The sequence below is a fragment of the Python bivittatus genome, unplaced genomic scaffold (assembly GCF_059951505.1).
Source record: "Python bivittatus isolate LINGU-HERP-01145 unplaced genomic scaffold, Pbiv_v1 ctg000090_np1212, whole genome shotgun sequence".
In the NCBI taxonomy this organism is placed as follows: domain Eukaryota; kingdom Metazoa; phylum Chordata; class Lepidosauria; order Squamata; family Pythonidae; genus Python; species Python bivittatus.
In genome coordinates this window covers 3,483,398-3,498,865 of record NW_028277046.1, presented here as the reverse complement: position 1 = coordinate 3,498,865, position 15,468 = coordinate 3,483,398, and positions in this window count along the sequence as shown.

Genomic DNA, 15,468 nt, shown 5'->3' with positions numbered 1-15,468 from the left:
TTGATTAAGAGATGGCTCTTTGCCCAGAGTCCAAGAAAGACAATGATGATGAGAAGGAGGAGCAGGCAAAGAGGAGCGAAAGCTTGCATTCCTGCCTAGCCACCATGAGAAATAGGCCCTCGCAACAAGAGTCCTCTTTCTCTGCTCTCGAGGGTGACCCTCAGCCTCCCCCACGAGTGTCATCCTTGGGAACCAAACAGTCATCTTTGGTCTGATGCAGACACTCTAGATATTAACAAAGAGACTGCAAGATCATGCTTTTCAAGTTAGAAATCTGGATCGTAAAAAGGCGCTCATCAAGATCTTAAGGAGAGGGAGAAATATAAGATATGGCAGTTCTTTCTTTCTAAAGACTAAGGGGCCTAGTCCCCCACTAGTTCAACTCATTTATTCAGAATAATAAACGGGGCATAAATGCTGTCCGTTCCACTTTCTCAAGGTCTTCCTCCTCCTCTGAGAAATGAAGGAAACCTCAAATCCACATTTCTCTCCCCCCCCCCCAACACACACACATTTTCTTTCTCCTCCTTGGTCTCCCCACAGAGCCAAGGAAAGTTTAAAGGGAAATTGCAAAATGCAGTCTTTCAGAGTATGTTGCTCAGGAAGAAAAGGAGAAGGGAACCCAGTTAGCTGTGTTGACTTTCTGAATGAAACAGATGTAGGCTTCCTTTACAAGCACCCCCTTGTACTTATTTGCTGACTTCTGCTCAGCTTGAAAACATGTTTGAAAAGGCGGCAGAGATAAAAGGGGAGAGGGAGGCAAATGCAGTGTCCAGATTTAACACAGCCTTGAGCCCCACTCCTGGATAGAGAGGTCCTTTTCAAAAGGTTGCCAGCTAATTTGTTGATGCATAATAGCAACGGAGCTGGTGCACTCTGTATGCGGAAGGCACCGAGCAGAGTCAATTACATCTGTATTAAGATGGGCTCAAGGGGGAAAAAATCGCCTTACATGTCCTTCCTCGGATACTGTTCCTTTGCTAAGGGGCAGAACGTGTTCTTCCGGTGTGTGAAGGAATTTGAAAAGAAAACACAGTGCACGCACACTCCTTAAGGAGCTCGATGTCCCTTTGCGCTGAACCGAAAGGGAAAACAAGAACATTCCTCAGGTAGCCTTGCCAATCTGAGACCGTACGGAGAGTCCTCGTAAGTCCTCTGAAAAAAAGCAGAGAAACGGTTGTTGCAAATCAAGAATTAACTCAGTTAAGTTCCTTGAAGGGCACCAAGGCAAGGCGGGGACAAAATGCAATTCGCGGCCTCTCACTTTAAACTAGTTGCGTTTGTAATCTGTTGCTGTTTTACCCTGCCCCACTGATGCGTACACATGAAAGAAGTTACTAAAATAGGATTTTCACAATTCGGAGAACGACAACCAACGAAGTTATGCAGATACAAACCAGACCCTCCGTTAAAAGAGATTATCCTTGGTTTATCAAGCCGTCAGCCTTGTTTATTGCTGGGATGGGAGACCACCTTGGAAGACCAGAGGTGTGGGTTAATCTGGGAAGAAAGGAAGGAAGACATAGTAAATCCATCCTGAAAGAAAGCAAGACAGATTACTTCTATAACTTGCCCAGAAAATTGCTTGAGTGGGTCTCTAGCCACCAGGAATCACTTACCTGGGAAGGGCCTAACCTTTTTACGTTAAATTAAGGCTGTTGCTCGGTTTAAAACCATTCTTGGCATATGTTAACGAGTCCCTTAAGTTGTCTGTTAAAATATGCAAAACGATGGCCCGTCGGTCAATACCGTAGTTCTGGAGTTGAGCGTGTGCTTGCGTCTTCCTTGTACAAGGCACAAAGCAATTCCATGTCATTTGCAGCTGGATCAGTAACAGGAAACACCGTTTGCAGTGGAATAAACATCTGTAGAGGGAATCCTGAAAGGAGCCAGGAGAGAGAAATGGTTGACAATCTATTACAGTGGTACCTCGAGTTACGAACGCCCCTCCTTACGAATTTTTCGAGATACGACCAGCTCTGGCCCCAGAAATTTACCTCAACTTGCGAACTCTGCCTCGACTTACGAACCGGATCCGCGGCCATAAAAAGTGACGATCGAACTTAAGAAGGACATTATAGAAAAGCACGATCGTGGTATTCGTGTGACTGATCTGGCCTTGGAGTACAAGATGGCGAAGTCGACCATCTCGACTATTTTCATGTTTTTGTGGTTTAAAAATAAAATGCATATGTTTCAGAACTGTTTAACTGTGTGTATTTACATTGAACCTTATGGGGGAAATTTGCCTCGTGGTGTGACCAAATTTGGAGGGCGGATTAGCCGTATTTACATTGAACCTTACGGAGAAATTTGCCTCGTGGTGCAGCCAAATTCGGAGGGCGGAACGGATTAACCGGATTTACATTGAACCTTATGGGAAAATTTACCTCGAGTTGCGACCAACTCGAGTTGCAACCAGAGTCACGGAACGGATTAAGTTCATAACTAGAGGTGCCACTGTACTTGCAAAGTCTTGCTGGGTTTCCTGAAGTCAGGACAGAAGTCAGTGTCATTTTTTGTTTCTTTTTAACCGTTGATTTTACGGAAGGGGTTTAGCATGCTCTACTTATTGATTACTCCAATCAATGGAATGAAAGTGACGGCCCTGATTAAAATCCAGGTAATTGATTTTGCTCCCTGGGAGTAGAATTAAAGGTTGGAAAGAAATGGGAACTGTCATTCAACAAAAAGATGTAAATGAGGGTCTGAAAGGGGTTGATACCCCCGGAAAGCCATTTTAAACAGCTGCTAAATGTCAAACTAAAACAACGATAGTTTCCCACTAAGAAATGAAGACCGCTCCTCAGATTCTTCCACCTTCTATAGAAACAGCCTGAGTTTCGTCCCAGGAACGCGAAAGGAATTGCCATTCTGAAAGTGACTGAAATTCAGAAGGGGGCTGAAAATGAAATCTCTAACGTCACAATGCCTTTCAACAAGTCTGTAATGCGAACACAGGATAGGTTGTACAGCTCTGGCCGCAGTTTGTCAAAAAGGATAGCGCTCGAAAAGCCGCAGAAAAGGGAAATCCAAATGATTAGGGGGTTGGACGACTTCCTCCAAAAAGGAAAGGCTGAAATATTGGAGTATTTTTTTATTTTGGGAAAAAAATGCAATGAAATTGGAAAGAGGCTGAAGGTGATGACATGGGGGGAAATCCCCCCCTCCCCCTTATTTTCATAATCTTGGACTTTAGGATCATCCAGTGAAATGGATGGGCAGGAAATTCAGGAGGAAAAAAAAAAGGAAAAGTTTCTCCAATGCATATAACTAATTTGTAGAACTCACCGCCACAAACTGTATTCAGGCTTATTTCGGACTGGATTAGCTAAAAGTCGGGAGGATGAGTTTCTCACTAGTTAGGTGACTTTGCAAACTCTCTGAGCCGTGGATTGGTGGGGGCCAACATTTTTACGGCATCGCCTCCTCCTGTGGAATTGTGAAACACTGGGTGTAGTTGCCATATGGTACATTGTGGAAGTGGTAAAAATTTCCTTGCATTTTTGTGATGCTCCAGCAAGTCGACCCAGCAAACCGTTGTGGTGCATCGCTACTTGCTTATGGCCCCCTCTACAGAATTCATCCTCTCCGTATTTTTCATTGTACACACCGTAGTTAGCATGACTTGCTAACAAACTCTTCTGTTGAGAAATCAAGTCCTGCTAATCCCAGTGGCTCCTCCTTTCACCCCCAGGCTTTATTCAAGAGCTCCCAAACTTCTATGTTATCCAAACATCCATTGCGAATGTCCATAATATTCACGGAGAACTTTCATTTTGGCCTCCCTTAATCTTATTAAGTGTCTGTTTCCATACCTGTAGTTTTAAAAAGCGGGGGGGGGGGGGGAGAGAAAAAAAAGAGAGATGGGAAGGGGGGGAAATCCATCAATTATGTTGGTTCTGGTTCTCAAACAATTTATCAACTTGTCATTTATTGTCAAGCTCCCGTAGACCTTGGTTTTGTTTGAACCTGCCCAACATTACTAGTTTTCTTCTTCTTTGGAATATGGCTTCTCCTCCTCCTTTCTCTCTCTGTTCTCCCTTCTCCCTGGGCTGTTCATGAGGCTGGCCTAATCAGATTAGCTCAACCCAGACACAGCAACATTTATTCTCTTTTTAAAAGACTGCATTTTTCCTCCCCACTCCCCTTTGCAACCCCCCCCCTCTCTTTCTTTCTCTCTCTCTCTCTCTCTTGGTAGGGTTTTTCAAAACTTTTTCATCCCCAGTTGAAAATCTTTTGTAAAAGCTGTATCGAATGAACTCTTGAAAAAGACCCACGCTTCCTCTCAAATGGGTCACTGGGACAAACAGTGGGACACCACCTCTCTTTCAGGCGAAGCATTCAGTCGTCCGGAGGTTGGATGGGATTCTGGGGGAAAGACCTCCGTCAAATCCTGTAAATCGCTGGAACATTTAATTTGGTTCCTAAACTCAATATGCTGTAGAAGTCCATCTTGTTTACAACCTTAATGAGATCAAACCTTTGGATGGTTTGTTGGGAAAAGAAAATGACTCTTGTCTCGTTCTTTTCTTTCGGCCTAAATTTAAGCCTGGCTCCAATTCAGGAGCCTGAATTTTTAACCTACGTCGTCATCTCTGTCCCCTTTTGGGGACACTGCCGAGTAAGTTGCTCCAACTCCTTTAACTCTAGAGATTCAGAGAGGAATTGACGATACTGGGAGAAAGTTTTTCCTTTGGAAGGCATTTGTAGAGCGATGTTAGTGGGTTGGCAAGGTTTGAGTTTTTTGGTCTTCTTGCTTGGTTTCTGAGTCATCTCTCACCCACAGTTTATAAACAAGGCCCAGGAAATGCTCCAAAGGTTGTGTTGTGAAGCTTTTCCAACTCAGTCAAGTCTTTTTCCATTCAATCAAGTTCCTCTATTGCTATTATTTTTGGTGTTGACTTTTCTGAAGGGTTGGGGCGCTGGCAAGTACCAAGGTACCACTTTGCTGAGCCCCAGCAGCAGAAATAAGAACTTTTCCATGAAGAATGATGGCCGCCAAGGATGAAGTCTGTAACTGCATCCTTTTGAGCACTTCCCAATGGGGCTTTCCTACCCCACAAAAGTAAAAGGGTGAGCATTCTGTGTTGGGTAACCTCTGACATTCTTCCCTCGGCGAGCTCTTCCCTTTCCAAGCCCTTTTCCTCTCTGCCATCGCACGGCTTTTTTTTAGTACTTTGAATGCTAGGACAATATATGTTTCTCTTCCTTTCCCCCTTTCTCTCAGTGGGCAGCAATTGGCCCCAGGAGTTCTTGGTTAGGCTAACAATCATTTTGCAAAATTGATACAGATGAATGGAGAGACGGGGGGGGGGGGGGAGAAGCTGTTTCTCTCTGTTTGGGGCATTGATGCCTGAAATAACAGCAACCCCAAAAGACTTTAAAGAGTAGAATCCATCTGAGTCTAAAATCTTGGTCCCACGCTTTCCCCTTCTTTTCCTCCACCGCATTAAATAAGCTCAACTGAATTTGCTGTTGTTTGCTTCCAAGAAAGCCAGGCTTCCAAGTTCGTAGGACTGCAGCTGTATTGACTTAAATAAGTCAGGTTTTAGGGATTCCATGGAGCTTTAAAGTTGTAAGAGAGGGAATAAAGAGAAGGTTCTCACTATTTCTTTTCCCGTCGGTTTTCTTAGTGGAAAGAGACAACTCTCTTGGGTCTACCACAATTGATTGGAGTTGCTGCTACCTGGGGCAAAATGGGCTTTCTTCCCCCTCCCCAAATTGCCCGCAGAAGTTGGATGTGGTATGGAAAGTTAACAAGGAACTCCTGCGTGGGTCCAAGAGTCAGAAGTTTTACTTTGTCTTGAATGAGAAAGAAAAGTGTAAAGACCTGTGTTAGTGAAACAACGGTGAAGACACCGAAATTTGAGTGCCAGGTTCTTTGTGATTCTCCTGTCACCCTACAGCTGAATTTGATTTCAGTACTGACTGCTGGAGGGTGTCCAGCATGCAAGGAATACTGGATGGGGAGGGAAGAGGAAAGAGAAAGAGAAAGGGAGCGCCAACACTCTTTGACACATTCTTTATAAGGATGCTGCTAATGATTCTGTGAACAATTCTGCCCTGATGTGGTCCCCACAAGGAGACCGCGCTTCTGCTATCCCTGCAACGAGATCTCTCTTGGCTTCCATTCAGCAGCAGCGACTCAGGATGGAAATACATTAAGTCAACCACATTCTTCGGTGGCTTTCACAGAAGCAGGAACAAGCCCGGTCAGCGACGAAGGAGAATCTGGTTACCTTTTGTGTTGTATTCAAGCCTGGGCAAAAGCTGGGCAAAAGATTAACATGCTGACGAGATCCGACACACCTCCCTTAACATCAGTCAAAGAGGAAACCAGAGTAGTGTGCGAATTCCCCCCTTTCTCCCTCCCACCTCATCCTCTGAAGCTGTTCTGGTTCAGGCCGCATTGTTCGAAGATGGCGTAATCCGAGCAATCGGCCGCTTCTAACAAGTGCTGACAATATCTGGTGTTCAAAACAGAAGTCAATGCCTTTTGGATGATATTATTATTATTATTATTATTATTATTATTATTATTACAGTGGTACCTCTACTTACGACCTTAATCCGTTCCGTGACTCTGATCGCAAGTCGAGTTGGTCGCAAGTCGAAGTAAATTTTCCCATAAGTTTCAATGTAATTACCGTTAATCCGTTCCGGCGTCCGTGGCCCACACGTCAGGGGCAGAAAAACGGCCACGGACCACGTGGCACGGGTGGAAAATGGCCATGGACCACGTGGAACAGGCGGAAAACGGACGGGGGCACGGACCACGTGGCACGGCGTGGGAAACGGCCACGGACCACGTGGCGCAGGGGAAATGGCACGCGCACACAGGGATGGCACGGACCACGTGGCACGCGCACACAGGGGGATGGCCACGGACCACGTGGCACGCGCGGCAAAAATGGCCGCAGACCACGTGGCGCAGGTGGAAACCAGCCACAGACCACGTGGAGCGGCGGGAAAATGGCCACGGACCACGTAGCATGCGGGAAATGGCCACAGACCACATGGCATGGGCAGAAAAATGGCTGTGGACCACGTGGCATGGGCGGAAAATGGCTCATAAGTCGAGGCGAGTTTGTAAGTAGAGGTAAATTTTTGGGGCTGGAGCTGATCGTATCTTGAAAATTTTGTAAGTAGGGGCATTCGTAAGTAGAGGTACCACTGTATTATTATTATTATTATTATTATTATTATTATTATTATTAAAAACAGTTACTCTTAAGGGAGAATGAAGGAGCCCTCAAGCCAGATCAAAGCCAGGCAAATCATATCAGAGTTCAAGGCATGCAGTAGTCTTAAGGGCAAACCCAAAAATGGGTGCCCAAGAGCATTCATGGGAGAATTTGGGGTGGCCTTGGATCTGGGAACAATTATTTAATAGGCAAATATTTGGCACTTATCCTGCCCATAGCCGTTCTTCATCAGGGGGGTGAACAGGCTGGGGGGCATATCGATGGCTCCTCCCTGATACCTCGCAAAGTTGCCAGGATGCCAACAGAGACCTAAGTTTCCGTCCTTCCCTCCTTGTGCCGCTCAGTCCCACGTCTGCTATCTTTCAGATGGGTTGGTTCTCTCAAATCCTGAACTGTGGTTTGGTCTGCATCCCGTAGCAGACAATAAATAAGGACCCCATCTCATGACATGGATGTTTAACCTTCCAAATTTTTATCTGCATCTACTGCCGAAAATAAGCTTGGCTGGGTTTAGGAGGCTGGACTGGTGCCCTGCCCGCTCCCACTTGTGTTATGTGAATGACATACTTCCCAGGTTATTACTTATTTATCTGTTAGATTTATATCCTGCCCTTAATTCAGGAGCTTAAGGTGGGGTGCCTAGAGTTCCCTCCTCCCATTTTCCCCGACAACAGCCCTGTGAGGTAGCCTAGGGTGAGAGAGAGGCTGACTGGCTCAAAGTCACCCAGGGAGCTTCTGTGGTGGACCATGAACTTGAATCTAGGCCTCCAAGGCACCAGTCCAGCCTCCTAAACACAACACCGGCTCCCCCCAGATCCCGATAACTAGAACTAGATCTAGGTACACTTCCTACCTGACCCTCTTGGGTGATTTCTGTTTTGCGCATTCCCGAAGTTAAGCTTGCTTCGTCTCAGTCTTGGTGGGTTTTATTAGGTTGTGGCTGTCTCTTCGGTGAGAAGCCCACCTGTCAGGTGCATTCTGGTTCAGTGCATTCTGCAGACACGGAAAGTGGGTTAATTTGTGGATCAGCTAAGTGGGTTAGGAGCGTGAGGTCAATTATACGGATTGGGTTGCAAGGACTCAAATATCTGAGAGTGTGGTGACGTGTAACTGCTAATGAAAGCGAGCATGTGGGAAACAGGCTTTGTTTTAGGACAGCTTTTTGTATTCTTTAACATTTGGCCTCCTCTTACACTTCCTACACTATTTGTCCTCCCTCCGAAGACGAGGCTCTTCGATGCAGGCCGCAGTGACAGGCAACATTATTTCACCCTAGTTGGTTCCTGATTCAGAAACGGATGATTCGCCAGCTCAAAACCTTCATGTGCTTCGTAAAGCTTGATTTCTTGAGTCCGATCCGTAGGCAGAATTTGACGGCATCGTCTACGGAGGGCCGTCTGTCAGGGGTGTCGCAATAGGGGGTTCCTGCCCTGGCAGGGGGTTGGACTAGATGGCCTTCAAGGTTGCTTCCAACCCATCCGTGCTGTGATTGTATGATTTGATGGTCAGGAAAAAGTTCCTAGTTTGACTTGGGACATGGTGGGCGTCCTTCTGCTGTAGGTCCGGATGACCATATATGGGGGATGCTGTGATGGTGGATTCCAGCCCCAGGTAAGGGGATTGGACCCTTCTGACCCTAACATTCATAATTCTCAATAGCAGGTAGTACCATTGGAGTTCATTAGAGGGCTGATTCTCCAGTTCTTATCATCCACAGCCTATACAGCTAGTCAGTTGGAAGTTACTTAACTTAACTTAACCCTTTCACACAGAAGATGCCAGGGTCTGAGTTTGCATGCAAAGCAAGGGCTCTCTCGTTGAGTTATGGTCCTTTCTCCAGAGAGCCCTGAAATATAGCAGGCCGACTTTTCTGCAGGTAGATAATTCTTCCCTTTCCATAACTCAGCTGCTAAATCTCTCTGGGAGTGGGGTGGAGGAGAAAGTGAAATACGCTCCCGGCTTTAATGCAAAGGTACGGGCAGGGAAAATGTGCCCTGGAGATCAGAAAGGCAGAGCGGCTGCCTTCGGAGCAAACGGAGCCACGGTGCTGCGGAGGCGAGAACAAAATGGATGGAATAAGATTGCCCGTAAGAGCACTGGGAAGGCCCAGCCTGAGGATCTGAGATGAAGTTCCACTTTACGTGGTGGGAGCGGTCAGCCAGCGAAGCAGCTGCCCTATGAAGGGGTGGGTTCTGCTTCACTAGAGGTCTTCAAATAAAGGAGAGATGGGCTTGTCAGAGAAGCTGTAGTGGACACTACTGAGCAGGGGCTGATCTTTCCACTCTGGGATACTGTGGTTTGGCTTGGGACACTAAGAATCACGGTCAGGCACTGGTCTGGGAAGAATTAAATAGCTGAAGAGAGGATCCCTTGATCCCATCTTCTAATGAACTGTTAAAGTAGTGTGGTGAACATCCAACACTTCATCCCTTTTCTGTTTCTGATCCTTCTTTTCCCAAGTATCGGCCCGCTTCCCTGTGGCCTCATCGTCCGTCTCATCACAAGAACCTTGGGATTGCAGAAAATTGTGGTCTGTCTCCTTCTCCTTCCTCTGCATCATGGAAAACGTGGGGAGATGCTTAAGTAGGAAATGTCACCTAGCTTCCTTAGACACTGAAATTCTACGATCCGTTTCGACCTGGCCAGTTACAGTATTTCCAATCCGTCTGTGAACTTCAGCCACGCATAGCCCAGTTTCTAAGCCATTATCCGTTTGCGGGATCAGATCAACCTATCATCCTATTCTCACAATGGCTAACTGGAGGCCTGAGGGAAGCCTTACAAGCTGAGTTTGTAAGAGCTATTTTATATGCTCAGCTGTGGAGTCCACTGTGTTTTTCTAATAATAACCATTAAAAAAACCAGATTGTAAATCCAGGGCTTTGCATTTGGGGAAAGGCAGCTATAAGAACACTCCCAGAGTTTTCCTGTTTCCATATCGGAGCACAAGAAAAAGATATGCTTGCTATAAAAACCAGACAATAGGATGAGCAGTTCATAATTGCGGAATTAACCCGAAAGGAAGTTAATTCAGCGGTGTTTGTCTGCATGCCCAGGACACACTTAATGGAATTCACACATTTTCTGGATTAGCAGAATACGTTTAGTCGTAAGCCAACCCGATGGGCTGGATTTCCATGGCCTGGTTCAACCCCAATACATCCATAAACTCAGACCCCAGTTGAAATTGACCAGTCGCCATATGTGTTTTCTAGCTAGCTTGGTTGTATGAACAGGCCTTGATCTGAAAACACAGGGGAACAGATGGATTTCCCACTAGAGTGGTAAAAAAATGTAGACGAGGAAATTTTTGCAACGTGGCCAAGGTGGGTTCAGGCACACCGAGCTGCTGCTTCTGATGGTGATGAGGGTTTCCAGACCCATCTGCCTGTTGGCTGAAGCACAGCCAGTGAGAAGAGTTAATTAAGAATCTACTTCTTTTTCTACAAGAAGACATCTCCCTTTTGTTACTCACTAAGGAGCCAGCTCATTAGAGAGAGTGAATGGCCCCTTGACCATCTGTTATCTGAGCACATACCTGGAAGAAAGACTGATTTGGAGGCGGGGGAAGACCCACAACCAGAGAAGGGCCTCTGAAGTCTTGGGAAAGCCGGCGATTCTCTGCTCAATATAATTACATCAAGCCTGCCAGAAAATGACAGCTCTGTGCATGGAAATAGAAGGACATAATTAAAATCTCAGGGAGGGAAAGAAGGGAAGAAAGAAAAAACCCACCCGCATAAGGAAAGAAGAAGAGGATTTGTCTAAGCGGGGAAAGAAAAAAGAGGGGGGGAAGAGGAATTTGCAGGGGTCCTGGCTTGTAGTTTGTGGAATGGGCCAAGGATAAACCATCATAATTTCCCTCCCTCATCCGTCCTTCCTACTTTTCGCAGCCTGCGGGTTTTTGTTCTCTCCATTTGTGGGGAATTCAGCAGCAATTCCCCGGTTCTCCCGTTTGGAAGGCACGGGATGGTCTGCCGAGGGGCAGCCAAAACCAGACCTCTGTCCCCCAGGACTTATCTTTTCAAAATGGGCCCTGCGAAAAGTTTTCCACAGAGGCAGAATATAGATCCGCTTTTTCTGGGCCCTGAGAACTCCAGAAGAGGAGAAAGATCAAGAGTTTGTGAAATCTATTCTCCTAGCCTGTGGAGAGGTGTGCAGCGGTGGCGCAAAACGTCTGTCGTGTTTTCAGCGAATCCCTGGCAAGAATGTGCAAATCCGTCTTATGTGATTTGATAAAGAGCCCATAAGTTAAATAAATGAAATAAAGAAACCTGCCTGATTTTCCAGACATATTTTTCTTGGCTTGGCTTGGCTTGGCTTGGCTTGGCTTGGCTTGGCTTGGCTTGGCAAGGCTGCCACCCATCTACCCCCAGATGTTGCCTTTTGGCAACAAATAAATAAAATCCTGACTCTTCTGAGTCTGAGTCCTGAATCCCACTTCTTCTATTTCTTGGTGAAGGTGGGCAATCTCTGTTCTGAAGAAATCTGCTTCTCGGTTGTAGAAGGAATCGTTCCCAGCTCCGGGGTATTTATTTCTTCCTTAAATTTCAACCCCACCTTTCATTCAGGAGCTCAAGGCAGTATTCCCTTCTCCACTGACGGAACGAAGACTGACTTCAGAAAGGGAAGGATGGGTGGCTATCAAAAGCTGCATCTGAAAATAACCTTCTTCAAGATGGCCTTGCAAAAACATGCTTTAATCACAGATCCAGCAATGGCCAAAAATACCCAGAAGCTTCTAAGCGAGGCACAAGGCTTTTCCCTGCCCTTCATTCCAAGCACCTGATATTTGGAAGTAGGCTGGGTCTGATTTTGGGGTTCCCTTCAGTTCGTATAGTTCAGATCCATGATGTCTGCTATTCCTTAGACATACGCATTGCCTTTTCTCCTACAACCCAAAGCAGCACACATGGATATCTCCCTTCATTTTACCTCCAAAACAGCCCTTCGAGGTGGGCCACGCTGAAGACCCCCCAGGGAACTCCCATGGCTGCACTCGAACCCGAGTCTCCCCATTTAACACATTTATCAAAGCTTTCTCTAAATCGATGGTTCCGGAGCTTTTTTAAAATCTCTGACCCTAAACAAAGTATAATCATACAATACAGAGATACAATACAGATTTTTTTAAAATCTCTCAACTTTTAAAGAAGCTTAGCTGCCACGATTGCAGCTTCCTTGTGTAAAACTGCCCGTGCAAACCACTGTTGCTCTTTTCATTGTGTTTAATTCGCCGGTGGTTTGGAGTGGTTTTAATCTTATTGGGTCTTCTCTGTTTTTCTTTTAAATATTACCATACCAAATCTTCCTCTGGGCAGAGTTTACATAAATAAACACGTGAGACAAAGGAAATGTACCGGCAAGACTTTGGAGAAATCCTTCCAGTCCAGTTCACACCAGATAAGAGAAGAAGCCAACTTTTTCCATTTCGCTTTCTGTGCTCTTCCTTCTTGAATAGATGGGAAATTTGAGGAATGCTCAGATTTTTTCTCATTAGCCCAGACCACCTGTGGGGCCTGGTTTAAAACAACCTGCAGGTTGTCCTTGATCTGTGATGTATGAGTGACAACCATGGTCGGGGCAAAGAGAGGTCGGGCTGGAGTCAACCTGCCCTAAATTGCAGTTGGCTTCTCTTTATTGCCCGAGCATTTTAATCGGACACTTTCTATCTCACGTCCCTCTACCTGTTTCTCTATCTCTTCATCATCCCTCTTCACCTCTTTGTTCGCCTTTCAAGAGCTGGCGTCGAGTTATGGAAGACGCCTGGCTCCTAGTGTGGTGGACCCAGACACCTTTAGCACATGCACATGTCAGAAGGTCCACAGGTGTGAGAAGAGCATCTGCCTCCCCTCTCCACGTACTGCAGATAAGCTTCAGGACATCAGCGCCAATCAGAGAAGCAGAAATAGAGCGCGAGCCCTAAATTTAAGGCAACTTTGCAAATCCCTCCGCAGAGTGAACTTCCCACAAATCCACATGTGACCCTGTTCATTACGTTTGATATTAAAACTTCCCCAGCAGCGGCTTTTATTGGCACCCTATGGGCCCCCCTCCCCGTCTCCAATGAGCATGGCCCTGCCAAAGGGTCACGAGGACGTGAGTTGGAAGCGAGTGGAGAAATTCTTTGGGGCACGGGTTGGAAAGTGTCGGAATTAACCCAGGAATAAGAACTTGTCGGATGAAAAGAAGACGGTGGACCCCGTAGGGAAGTGGGGTGGTGAGAAAGGCCATCTCAGAATCGGCCTCGTGGGGTTGAGCAAAAGTGCCGTTCGTGGACTGTGCAGGAATCTGAAGCTGCTTCGAAATATGGTCATCGAGGTTTTCCCCATACAGATGGATTTTGAGGGCGGGGCGGGCAAGGGTCTTCCCCAGAACCAGTTTCTCCAGTTGAAGCTGTTTCCATTTTATTGTGGTTTCGTTTCCTTGGCTTTGTAGCACCGTGCGACATCTGGGAAGGACACAGCCTGCAATTGATCGATCAGTTTCCCTTGCTCTATTTCCACCTATTAGTTTTGCTAGGCTGGGACAAGATGTTCTTCCTTCTTTCTTTACGGTTTGGAGCCCAGAGCCTTTAAATCAGCCACGCCGGCTAATCTTGGGGGCTTGGTCCCCCCAGGTTCCCCACGTCACACGTATCTCCCTGCAGTTTCAGGGGGTCGCAGACGGGCTCCGATCCAGTTGGAGAGGCAGGGGAATTGTGATGAGGGTCTCCGAATGAACCTTTTGGCGATGCCCAGTCCGTGGCAGGAGAGCCGGAGAAACAAACGTGCCATTTGGACTTTCGTGAGAAACCATAACTGGGTAGCCATCTGGCAGAAGAAGGGATCTCTGTTGGTCTAAGTCATCATGCAGTTTGCTGAGCTTGGGCATACTGGTTGTGTGAATCTGCCCTGCTGGGGCTTATTCAAGAAATGATGGTTAAAACAAACCCAAGCTTAGTGCAATGTGTGAACCCTGTGGTAGCCTCTCAGATTGCTTCCTATTCTGAGCTGCCTTTGCATGGGAGTTGAAATTTATTCTTAGTTCTCATGATTTATTAAGGAAAATACGTTCTCCAATAGGGACGTTATTTTGATGCTTTCATGCTCAGGTGAAAATACATAAATAATATGAACATGGATGAAACACATCTCATCATCATGTAGAAAATTGGGGGGCCTGTCTGTTCGGTCTGCTGTCCAGATGCAGATAACTGGTTAGAAGCAACGTGCAAACTTTTCCCCTTATCTTTTTTTTTTAAATAATAGCCATCAATAACACCAGACAGATCTTCAGATGGAAAATGCGTCCAGTCCTCTGGAAAACGAGGCAAGAACACCATCGTATTTAAACATTAGCCAGCTGTGTGCTTTAAAGCAGCTGCTGTTCAGATATACTGTTCCTAAACATGGAGGTTAAATGAGGCAATATAGCTAGTAGCTGATAAAGATGGATTTGTCTGTTCCTGGGGCAGAGTGGTGGTGGGGGGAATGTGTCTAAAGCTAATCTTTCTGTTGCCATGATTCAATTCTTTCCATTAATTAGATTTTTTTTCTTAAAAAACTGAAGCGACATAAAAGCCCTGTAATAAATAAAATAGGTACCATATTGCAAAGGGATCAGATTTGGAAGCTGCTGTTCCAGATCCATTGTGATGGGCTCCTATGGGGGGGGGGAGAACGTGGGAGCAAGCAGGGGACCTTATAAATATCGCGTCCCTTGTTCAAAGTTTGACACATGAGCAGCAATTAGAAAATGCTACCGACCTTCTTTCTAAATGAAGTTTCTTTGATTTTTGGTCCTCCATGCTACCCTGGCTCTTCAGGGGAATGTAATTAGTTGAGGGGGGGGGGGAACAGCAGCCAAGAGCTGGTGGGGGTCTCCTTTGCTGGAGATAATGGCCCAAATACCTTCCTTGGACCTGCCTGGCGTATTTCAATCTTCAGATGAGACACGGTGCTCTTGCCCGTCGCCTGGGTCCTCCCCTCCCCTCCTCCTTTCTCTGTTCCCTGAGAACCTCTTCAGGCAACTGCAAATTTGGGGTATTTTTTTTTTTTAATTAACGGGCTTGGAGGCTGGGGGCTTGGTTACTCAGCAGGCTGCCTGGCTCCTGTTTCCTGCAAGGGGTATGTGGAGAAGGGGATGGGGGTGAGTTGGATGCTGAAGCAGCAACATTTTTACACAATAGCCTGCTTCCAGATGTTGGACCAGCCTGGCCCCAGTGAAGTCTCCAAGCCATTGGCCTGGTAGGTAATTGCTCTCTTTGGAAAACGGCCCT